The sequence below is a fragment of the Hyperolius riggenbachi genome, chromosome 6 (genome assembly GCF_040937935.1).
Source record: "Hyperolius riggenbachi isolate aHypRig1 chromosome 6, aHypRig1.pri, whole genome shotgun sequence".
Lineage (NCBI taxonomy): Eukaryota > Metazoa > Chordata > Amphibia > Anura > Hyperoliidae > Hyperolius > Hyperolius riggenbachi.
In genome coordinates this window covers 51769608-51782003 of record NC_090651.1, presented here as the reverse complement: position 1 = coordinate 51782003, position 12396 = coordinate 51769608, and the positions used below count along the sequence as shown (strand labels likewise).

The 12396-nt window shown below is 43.8% G+C and overlaps 1 long non-coding RNA gene across 1 annotated transcript in view; it reads left to right on the top strand.

The window, feature by feature from the left end:
- The window catches only part of LOC137520827 (uncharacterized), a 304778-nt gene that overhangs the window by 136127 nt on the left and 156255 nt on the right, over positions 1 to 12396 (top strand). The window lies entirely within an intron of this gene.

Sequence of the window (12396 nt, the reverse complement as noted above, 5' to 3'; positions counted from 1 at the left end):
CTACCTTGCCGTGGTGGGCCGGCTTACAATCCTTTTGGCCAAAATGTGATTCACTTTTAGCCAATTGGATTAGCCAAAGTACTCTGCCAAAAAAGAATGTAATAAACCATCTGAGAGGGATATCAACTAATTAGAGCCCTTTTGTATTAGGCACGTTACGATTCAAAAATCGTGTCGTGCCCATTTTGCCAATAGCAACAGCACGGCGATGAACAAGTAAATTGCATTGACTGGTTTTTGCTAGTGCAATTGGTATTTTCCAGAATTACGATTGTCGGCCTGCATCCTTTTTTTTTTTTTTGTGCTTCTATGCTTTGTAACTATTTGTTGAGGATTGGTATGCCTGTGGGGAGGAGAAGGCCGTAAGTAGAACTTGGAGGTATATTTAAATCATTTTAAATATGCCCCTGAGTTCTACACTGCAGGTTGCAACAATTTGTAGTTACCAATCAAATTCTCTCCAGGGCCAGTTTACACTTGGTGTGCTTTTGGTGGGGAGCGCTTCTGCTCTTTGCTGATAGCCGGTATTCAGCAAAGCATTGTGATAAATACTTGCAGTGCCTGCAGTGTGCATATGTCGCACAGGTGCACTGCGTGCAACATTTCGGTGGCAATTAGAATGCCATTCTCATTCTCTGGAATGAGACTCGAAAAACGCAATCACTGCAACATGGAGCCACATTAGCTTGGTAAAAATGCAACCACACTCCATAGGTGATTGTGATTTGCCTTTTGCGATCCCAATGTTGAACCAGGTCTAAGGGGGACCAACTGGATCCCAATTATTTATCAGGTGGTGGTAGTGTTTCCAGACTTTACACTTGAGGGTGTAAGAGTGGTACCCATGATGACCATCTATCCCCCTTATCCCTCTTCAAAACTGCCATCCCCTATACCTCACTCACTCCCTTCCCCCAACCTGCCCTAAGAGTCTACCTTGCCATGGTGGGCCGGCTTACAATCCTTTTGGCCAAAATGTGATTCACTTTTAGCCAATTGGATTAGCCAAAGTACTCTGCCAGAAAAGAATGTAATAAACCATCTGAGAGGGAAATCAACTAATTAGAGCCCTTTTGTATTAGGCACGTTACGATTCAAAAATCGTATTGTGCCCATTTTGCCAATAGCAACAGCATGGCACGGTGATGATCATGTAAATTGCATTGACTAGTTTTTGCTAGTGCAATTGGTATTTTCCAGAATTACAATTGTCGACCTGCATCCTTTTTGTTTTGTTTGTGCTTCTATGCTTTGTAACTTTTTGGTGAGGATTGGTATGCCTGTGGGGAGGAGAAGGCCGTAAGTAGAACTTGGAGGTATATTTAAATCATTTTAAATATGCCCCTGAGTTCTACACTGCAGGTTGCAACAATTTGTAATCACCAATCAAATTCTCTCCAGGGCCAGTTCACACTTGGTGTGCTTTTGGTGGGGAGCGCTTCTGCTCTTTGCTGATAGCCGGTATTCAGCAAAGCATTGTGGTAAATACTTGCAGTTCCTGCGGTGTGCATATGTCGCACAGGTGCACTGCGTGCAACATTTCGGTGGCAATTAGAATGGCATTCTCATTCTCTGGAATGAGACTCGAAAAACGCAATCACTGCAACATGGAGCCACATTTGCTTGGTAAAAATGCAACCACACTCCATAGGCGATTGTGATTTGCCTTTTGCGATCCCAATGTTGAACCAGGTCTAAGGGGGACCAACTGGATCCCAATTATTTATCAGGTGGTGGTAGTGTTTCCAGACTTTACACTTGAGGGTGTAAGAGTGGTACCCATGATGACCATCTATCCCCTTATCCCTCTTCAAAACTGCCATCCCCTATACCTCACTCACTCCCTTCCCCCAACCTACTGTAAGAGTCTACCTTGCCATGGTGGGCCAGCTTACAATCCTATTGGCCAAAATGTGATTTACTTTTAGCCAATTGGATTAGCCAAAGTACTCTGCCAAAAAAGAATATAATAAACCATCTGAGAGAGAGATGAACTAATTAGAGTTCTTTTGTATTAGGCATGTTACGATTCAAAAATTGTGTCGTGCCCATTTTGCCAATAGCAACAGCACGGCGATGAACAAGTAAATTGCATTGCCTGGTTTTTGCTAGTGCAAATGGTATTTTCCAGAATTACGATTGTCGGCCTGCATCCTTTTTGTTTTGTTTGTGCTTCTATGCTTTGTAACTTTTTGGTGAGGATTGGTATGGCTGTGGGGAGGAGGAGGCCATAAGCAGAACTTGGAGGTATATTTAAATCATTTTAAAAATGCCCCTGAGTTCTACACTGCAGGTTGCAACAATATGTAATCACCAATCAAATTCTCTCAAGGGCCAGTTCACACTTGGTGTGCTTTTGGTGGGGAGCGTTTCTGCTCTTTGCTGATAGCCGGTATTCAGCAAAGCATTGTGATAAATCCTTGCAGTTCCTGCGGTGTGCATATGTCGCACAGGTGCACTGCATGCAACATTTCGGTGGCAGTTAGAATGCCATTCTCATTCTCTGGAATGAGACTCGAAAAACACAATCACCGCAACATGGAGCCACATTTGCTTGGTAAAAATGCAATCACACTCCATAGGCGATTGTGATTTGCCTTTTGCGATCCCAATGTTGAACCAGGCTTAAGGGGGACCAACTGGATCCCAATTATTTATCAGGTGGTGGTAGTGCTTGCAGACTTTACACTTGAGGGTGTAAGAGTGGTACCCATGATGACCATCTATCCCCCTTATCCCTCTTCAAAACTGCCATCCCCTATACCTCACTCACTCCCTTCCCACAACCTGCCCTAAGAGTCTACCTTGCCATGGTGGGCCGGCTTACAATCCTTTTGGCCAAAATGTGATTCACTTTTAGCCAATTGGATTAGCCAAAGTACTCTGCCAAAAAAGAATGTAATAAACCATCTGAGAGGGATATCAACTAATTAGAGCCCTTTTGTATTAGGCACGTTACGATTCAAAAATCGTATCGTGCCCATTTTGCCAATAGCAACAGCACGGCACGGTGATGAACATGTAAATTGCATTGACTAGTTTTTGCTAGTGCAATTGGTATTTTCTAGAATTACAATTGTCGGCCTGCATCCTTTTTGTTTTGTTTGTGCTTCTATGCTTTGTAACTTTTTGGTGAGGATTGGTATGGCTGTGGGGAGGAGAAGGACGTAAGTAGAACTTGGAGGTATATTTAAATCATTTTCAATATGCCCCTGAGTTCTACACTGCAGGTTGCAACAATTTGTAATCACCAATCAAATTCTCTCAAGGGCCAGTTCACACTTGGTGTGCTTTTGGTGGGGAGCGCTTCTGCTCTTTGCTGATAGCCGTATTCAGCAAAGCATTGTGGTAAATCCTTGCAGTGCCTGCGGTGTGCATATGTCGCACAGGTGCACTGCGTGCAACATTTCGGTGGCAGTTAGAATGCCATTCTCATTCTCTGGAATGAGACTCGAAAAACGCAATCACTGCAACATGGAGCCACATTTGCTTGGTAAAAATGCAACCACACTCCATAGGCGATTGTGATTTGCCTTTTGCGATCCCAATGTTGAACCAGGTCTAAGGGGGACCAACTGGATCCCAATTATTTATCAGGTGGTGGTAGTGTTTCCAGACTTTACACTTGAGGGTGTAAGAGTGGTACCCATGATGACCATCTATCCCCTTATCCCTCTTCAAAACTGCCATCCCCTATACCTCACTCACTCCCTTCCCCCAACCTGCTGTAAGAGTCTACCTTGCCATGGTGGGCCAGCTTACAATCCTATTGGCCAAAATGTAATTTACTTTTAGCCAATTGGATTAGCCAAAGTACTCTGCCAAAAAAGAATATAATAAACCATCTGAGAGAGAGATTAACTAATTAAGAGTTCTTTTGTATTAGGCATGTTACGATTCAAAAATTGTGTCGTGCCCATTTTGCCAATAGCAACAGCACGGCGATGAACAAGTAAATTGCATTGCCTGGTTTTTGCTAGTGCAAATGGTATTTTTCAGAATTACGATTGTCGGCCTGCATCCTTTTGGTTTTGTTTGTGCTTCTATGCTTTGTAACTTTTTGGTGAGGATTGGTATGGCTGTGGGGAGGAGGAGGCCATAAGCAGAACTTGGAGGTATATTTAAATCATTTTAAAAATGCCCCTGAGTTCTACACTGCAGGTTGCAACAATTTGTAATCACCAATCAAATTCTCTCAAGGGCCAGTTCACACTTGGTGTGCTTTTGGTGGGGAGCGTTTCTGCTCTTTGCTGATAGCCGGTATTCAGCAAAGCATTGTGGTAAATCCTTGCAGTGCCTGCGGTGTGCATATGTCGCACAGGTGCACTGCGTGCAACATTTCGGTGGCAGTTAGAATGCCATTCTCATTCTCTGGAATGAGACTCGAAAAACGCAATCACTGCAACATGGAGCCACATTTGCTTGGTAAAAATGCAACCACACTCCATAGGCGATTGTGATTTGCCTTTTGCGATCCCAATGTTGAACCAGGCTTAAGGGGGACCAACTGGATCCCAATTATTTATCAGGTGGTGGTAGCGTTTGCAGACTTTACACTTGAGGGTGTAAGAGTTGTACCCATAATGACCATCTATCCCCCTTATCCCTCTTCAAAACTGCCATCCCCTATACCTCACTCACTCCCTTCCCCCTACCTGCCCTAAGAGTCTACCTTGCCGTGGTGGGCCGGCTTACAATCCTTTTGGCCAAAATGTGATTCACTTTTAGCCAATTGGATTAGCCAAAGTACTCTGCCAAAAAAGAATGTAATAAACCATCTGAGAGGGATATCAACTAATTAGAGCCGTTTTGTATTAGGCACGTTACGATTCAAAAATCGTGTCGTGCCCATTTTGCCAATAGCAACAGCACGGCGATGAACAAGTAAATTGCATTGACTGGTTTTTGCTAGTGCAATTGGTATTTTCCAGAATTACGATTGTCGGCCTGCATCCTTTTTTTTTTTTTTGTGCTTCTATGCTTTGTAACTATTTGGTGAGGATTGGTATGCCTGTGGGGAGGAGGAGGCCGTAAGTAGAACTTGGAGGTATATTTAAATCATTTTAAATATGCCCCTGAGTTCTACACTGCAGGTTGCAACAATTTGTAGTTACCAATCAAATTCTCTCCAGGGCCAGTTTACACTTGGTGTGCTTTTGGTGGGGAGCGCTTCTGCTCTTTGCTGATAGCTGGTATTCAGCAAAGCATTGTGATAAATACTTGCAGTGCCTGCAGTGTGCATATGTCGCACAGGTGCACTGCGTGCAACATTTCGGTGGCAATTAGAATGCCATTCTCATTCTCTGGAATGAGACTCGAAAAACGCAATCACTGCAACATGGAGCCACATTAGCTTGGTAAAAATGCAACCACACTCCATAGGTGATTGTGATTTGCCTTTTGCGATCCCAATGTTGAACCAGGTCTAAGGGGGACCAACTGGATCCCAATTATTTATCAGGTGGTGGTAGTGTTTCCAGACTTTACACTTGAGGGTGTAAGAGTGGTACCCATGATGACCATCTATCCCCCTTATCCCTCTTCAAAACTGCCATCCCCTATACCTCACTCACTCCCTTCCCCCAACCTGCCCTAAGAGTCTACCCTGCCATGGTGGGCCGGCTTACAATCCTTTTGGCCAAAATGTGATTCACTTTTAGCCAATTGGATTAGCCAAAGTACTCTGCCAAAAAAGAATATAATAAACCATCTGAGAGAGAGATGAACTAATTAGAGTTCTTTTGTATTAGGCATGTTACGATTCAAAAATTGTGTCGTGCCCATTTTGCCAATAGCAACAGCACGGCGATGAACAAGTAAATTGCATTGCCTGGTTTTTGCTAGTGCAAATGGTATTTTCCAGAATTACGATTGTCGGCCTGCATCCTTTTTGTTTTGTTTGTGCTTCTATGCTTTGTAACTTTTTGGTGAGGATTGGTATGGCTGTGGGGAGGAGGAGGCCATAAGCAGAACTTGGAGGTATATTTAAATCATTTTAAATATGCCCCTGAGTTCTACACTGCAGGTTGCAACAATTTGTAATCACCAATCAAATTCTCTCCAGGGCCAGTTCACACTTGGTGTGCTTTTGGTGGGGAGCGTTTCTGCTCTTTGCTGTTAGCCGGTATTCAGCAAAGCATTGTGGTAAATCCTTGCAGTGCCTGCAGTGTGCATATGTCGCACAGGTGCACTGCGTGCAACATTTCGGTGGCAGTTAGAATGCCATTCTCATTCTCTGGAATGAGACTCGAAAAACACAATCACTGCAACATGGAGCCACATTTGCTTAGTAAAAATGCAATCACACTCCATAGGCGATTGTGATTTGCCTTTTGCGATCCCAATGTTGAACCAGGCTTAAGGGGGACCAACTGGATCCCAATTATTTATCAGGTGGTGGTAGTGTTTGCAGACTTTACACTTGAGGGTGTAAGAGTGGTACCCATGATGACCATCTATCCCCCTTATCCCTCTTCAAAACTGCCATCCCCTATACCTCACTCACTCCCTTCCCCCAACCTGCCCTAAGAGTCTACCTTGCCATGGTGGGCCGGCTTACAATCCTTTTGGCCAAAATGTGATTCACTTTTAGCCAATTGGATTAGCCAAAGTACTCTGCCAAAAAAGAATGTAATAAACCATCTGAGAGGGATATCAACTAATTAGAGCCCTATTGTATTAGGCACGTTACGATTCAAAAATCGTATCGTGCCCATTTTGCCAATAGCAACAGCATGGCACGGTGATGAACATGTAAATTGCATTGACTGGTTTTTGCTAGTGCAAATGGTATTTTCCAGAATTACAATTGTCGGCCTGCATCCTTTTTGTTTTGTTTGTGCTTCTATGCTTTGTAACTTTTTGGTGAGGATTGGTATGCCTGTGGGGAGGAGAAGGCCGTAAGTAGAACTTGGAGGTATATTTAAATCATTTTAAATATGCCCCTGAGTTCTACACTGCAGGTTGCAACAATTTGTAATCACCAATCAAATTCTCTCCAGGGCCAGTTCACACTTGGTGTGCTCTTGGTGGGGAGCGCTTCTGCTCTTTGCTGATAGCCGGTATTCAGCAAAGCATTGTGGTAAATACTTGCAGTGCCTGCAGTGTGCATATGTCGCACAGGTGCACTGCGTGCAACATTTCGGTGGCAGTTAGAATGCCATTCTCATTCTCTGGAATGAGACTCGAAAAACGCAATCACTGCAACATGGAGCCACATTTGCTTGGTAAAAATGCAACCACACTCCATAGGCGATTGTGATTTGCCTTTTGCGATCCCAATGTTGAACCAGGTCTAAGGGGGACCAACTGGATCCCAATTATTTATCAGGTGGTGGTAGTGTTTCCAGACTTTACACTTGAGGGTGTAAGAGTGGTACCCATGATGACCATCTATCCCCTTATCCCTCTTCAAAACTGCCATCCCCTATACCTCACTCACTCCCTTCCCCCAACCTGCTGTAAGAGTCTACCTTGCCATGGTGGTCCAGCTTACAATCCTATTGGCCAAAATGTGATTTACTTTTAGCCAATTGGATTAGCCAAAGTACTCTGCCAAAAAAGAATATAATAAACCATCTGAGAGAGAGATGAACTAATTAGAGTTCTTTTGTATTAGGCATGTTCCGATTTAAAAATTGTGTCGTGCCCATTTTGCCAATAGCAACAGCACGGCGATGAACAAGTAAATTGCATTGCCTGGTTTTTGGTAGTGCAAATGGTATTTTCCAGAATTACAATTGTCGGCCTGCATCATTTTTGTTTTGTTTGTGCTTCTATGCTTTGTAACTTTTTGGTGAGGATTGGTATGGCTGTGGGGAGGAGGAGGCCATAAGCAGAACTTGGAGGTATATTTAAATCATTTTAAAAATGCCCCTGAGTTCTACACTGCAGGTTGCAACAATTTGTAATCACCAATCAAATTCTCTCAAGGGCCAGTTCACACTTGGTGTGCTTTTGGTGGGGAGCGTTTCTGCTCTTTGCTGATAGCCAGTATTCAGCAAAGCATTGTGGTAAATCCTTGCAGTGCCTGCGGTGTGCATATGTCGCACAGGTGCACTGCGTGCAACATTTCGGTGGCAGTTAGAATGCCATTCTCATTCTCTGGAATGAGACTCGAAAAACACAATCACCGCAACATGGAGTCACATTTGCTTGGTAAAAATGCAATCACACTCCATAGGCGATTGTGATTTGCCTTTTGCGATCCCAATGTTGAACCAGGCTTAAGGGGGACCAACTGGATCCCAATTATTTATCAGGTGGTGGTAGTGTTTGCAGACTTTACACTTGAGGGTGTAAGAGTGGTACCCATGATGACCATCTATCCCCCTTATCCCTCTTCTAAACTGCCATCCCCTATACCTCACTCACTCCCTTCCCCCAACCTGCCCTAAGAGTCTACCTTGCCATGGTGGGCCGGCTTACAATCCTTTTGGCCAAAATGTGATTCACTTTTAGCCAATTGGATTAGCCAAAGTACTCTGCCAAAAAAGAATGTAATAAACCATCTGAGAGGGATATCAACTAATTAGAGCCCTTTTGTATTAGGCACGTTACGATTCAAAAATCGTATCGTGCCCATTTTGCCAATAGCAACAGCACGGCACGGTGATGAACATGTAAATTGCATTGACTGGTTTTTGCTAGTGCAATTGGTATTTTCCAGAATTACAATTGTCGGCCTGCATCCTTTTTGTTTTGTTTGTGCTTCTATGCTTTGTAACTTTTTGGTGAGGATTGGTATGGCTGTGGGGAGGAGAAGGACGTAAGTAGAACTTGGAGGTATATTTAAATCATTTTAAATATGCCCCTGAGTTCTACACTGCAGGTTGCAACAATTTGTAATCACCAATCAAATTCTCTCAAGGGCCAGTTCACACTTGGTGTGCTTTTGGTGGGGAGCGCTTCTGCTCTTTGCTGATAGCCGGTATTCAGCAAAGCATTGTGGTAAATACTTGCAGTGCCTGCGGTGTGCATATGTCGCACAGGTGCACTGCGTGCAACATTTCGGTGGCAGTTAGAATGCCATTCTCATTCTCTGGAATGAGACTCGAAAAACGCAATCACTGCAACATGGAGCCACATTTGCTTGGTAAAAATGCAACCACACTCCATAGGCGATTGTGATTTGCCTTTTGCGATCCCAATGTTGAACCAGGTCTAAGGGGGACCAACTGGATCCCAATTATTTATCAGGTGGTGGTAGTGTTTCCAGACTTTACACTTGAGGGTGTAAGAGTGGTACCCATGATGACCATCTATCCCCCTTATCCCTCTTCAAAACTGCCATCCCCTATACCTCACTCACTCCCTTCCCCCAACCTGCCCTAAGAGTCTACCTTGCCATGGTGGGCCGGCTTACAATCCTTTTGGCCAAAATGTGATTCACTTTTAGCCATTTGGATTAGCCAAAGTACTCTGCCAAAAAAGAATGTAATAAACCATTTGAGAGGGATATCAACTAATTAGAGCCCTTTTGTATTAGGCACGTTACGATTCAAAAATCGTATCGTGCCCATTTTGCCAATAGCAACAGCACGGCACGGTGATGAACATGTAAATTGCATTGACTGGTTTTTGCTAGTGCAATTGGTATTTTCTGGAATTACAATTGTCGGCCTGCATCTTTTTTGTTTTGTTTGTGCTTCTATGCTTTGTAACTTTTTGGTGAGGATTGGTATGGCTGTGGGGAGGAGAAGGACGTAAGTAGAACTTGGAGGTATATTTAAATCATTTTCAATATGCCCCTGAGTTCTACACTGCAGGTTGCAACAATTTGTAATCGCCAATCAAATTCTCTCAAGGGCCAGTTCACACTTGGTGTGCTTTTGGTGGGGAGCGCTTCTGCTCTTTGCTGATAGCCGGTATTCAGCAAAGCATTGTGGTAAATACTTGCAGTGCCTGCGGTGTGCATATGTCGCACAGGTGCAATGCGTGCAACATTTCGGTGGCAGTTAGAATGCCATTCTCATTCTCTGGAATGAGACTCGAAAAACGCAATCACTGCAACATGGAGCCACATTTGCTTGGTAAAAATGCAACCACACTCCATAGGCGATTGTGATTTGCCTTTTGCGATCCCAATGTTGAACCAGGTCTAAGGGGGACCAACTGGATCCCAATTATTTATCAGGTGGTGGTAGTGTTTCCAGACTTTACACTTGAGGGTGTAAGAGTGGTACCCATGATGACCATCTATCCCCTTATCCCTCTTCAAAACTGCCATCCCCTATACCTCACTCACTCCCTTCCCCCAACCTGCTGTAAGAGTCTACCTTGCCATGGTGGGCCAGCTTACAATCCTATTGGCCAAAATGTAATTTACTTTTAGCCAATTGGATTAGCCAAAGTACTCTGCCAAAAAATAATATAATAAACCATCTGAGAGAGAGATTAACTAATTAAGAGTTCTTTTGTGTTAGGCATGTTACGATTCAAAAATTGTGTCGTGCCCATTTTGCCAATAGCAACAGCACGGCGATGAACAAGTAAATTGCATTGCCTGGTTTTTGCTAGTGCAAATGGTATTTTTCAGAATTACGATTGTCGGCCTGCATCCTTTTGGTTTTGTTTGTGCTTCTATGCTTTGTAACTTTTTGGTGAGGATTGGTATGGCTGTGGGGAGGAGGAGGCCATAAGCAGAACTTGGAGGTATATTTAAATCATTTTAAAAATGCCCCTGAGTTCTACACTGCAGGTTGCAACAATTTGTAATCACCAATCAAATTCTCTCAAGGGCCAGTTCACACTTGGTGTGCTTTTAGTGGGGAGCGTTTCTGCTCTTTGCTGATAGCCGGTATTCAGCAAAGCATTGTGGTAAATCCTTGCAGTGCCTGCGGTGTGCATATGTCGCACAGGTGCACTGCGTGCAACATTTCGGTGGCAGTTAGAATGCCATTCTCATTCTCTGGAATGAGACTCGAAAAACACAATCACTGCAACATGGAGCCACATTTGCTTAGTAAAAATGCAATCACACTCCATAGGCGATTGTGATTTGCCTTTTGCGATCCCAATGTTGAACCAGGCTTAAGGGGGACCAACTGGATCCCAATTATTTATCAGGTGGTGGTAGTGTTTGCAGACTTTACACTTGAGGGTGTAAGAGTGGTACCCATGATGACCATCTATCCCCCTTATCCCTCTTCAAAACTGCCATCCCCTATACCTCACTCACTCCCTTCCCCCAACCTGCCCTAAGAGTCTACCTTGCCATGGTGGGCCGGCTTACAATCCTTTTGGCCAAAATGTGATTCACTTTTAGCCAATTGGATTAGCCAAAGTACTCTGCCAAAAAAGAATGTAATAAACCATCTGAGAGGGATATCAACTAATTAGAGCCCTATTGTATTAGGCACGTTACGATTCAAAAATCGTATCGTGCCCATTTTGCCAATAGCAACAGCATGGCACGGTGATGAACATGTAAATTGCATTGACTGGTTTTTGCTAGTGCAAATGGTATTTTCCAGAATTACAATTGTCGGCCTGCATCCTTTTTGTTTTGTTTGTGCTTCTATGCTTTGTAACTTTTTGGTGAGGATTGGTATGCCTGTGGGGAGGAGAAGGCCGTAAGTAGAACTTGGAGGTATATTTAAATCATTTTAAATATGCCCCTGAGTTCTACACTGCAGGTTGCAACAATTTGTAATCACCAATCAAATTCTCTCCAGGGCCAGTTCACACTTGGTGTGCTCTTGGTGGGGAGCGCTTCTGCTCTTTGCTGATAGCCGGTATTCAGCAAAGCATTGTGGTAAATACTTGCAGTGCCTGCAGTGTGCATATGTCGCACAGGTGCACTGCGTGCAACATTTCGGTGGCAGTTAGAATGCCATTCTCATTCTCTGGAATGAGACTCGAAAAACGCAATCACTGCAACATGGAGCCACATTTGCTTGGTAAAAATGCAACCACACTCCATAGGCGATTGTGATTTGCCTTTTGCGATCCCAATGTTGAACCAGGTCTAAGGGGGACCAACTGGATCCCAATTATTTATCAGGTGGTGGTAGTGTTTCCAGACTTTACACTTGAGGGTGTAAGAGTGGTACCCATGATGACCATCTATCCCCTTATCCCTCTTCAAAACTGCGATCCCCTATACCTCACTCACTCCCTTCCCCCAACCTGCTGTAAGAGTCTACCTTGCCATGGTGGTCCAGCTTACAATCCTATTGGCCAAAATGTGATTTACTTTTAGCCAATTGGATTAGCCAAAGTACTCTGCCAAAAAAGAATATAATAAACCATCTGAGAGAGAGATGAACTAATTAGAGTTCTTTTGTATTAGGCATGTTCCGATTTAAAAATTGTGTCGTGCCCATTTTGCCAATAGCAACAGCACGGCGATGAACAAGTAAATTGCATTGCCTGGTTTTTGGTAGTGCAAATGGT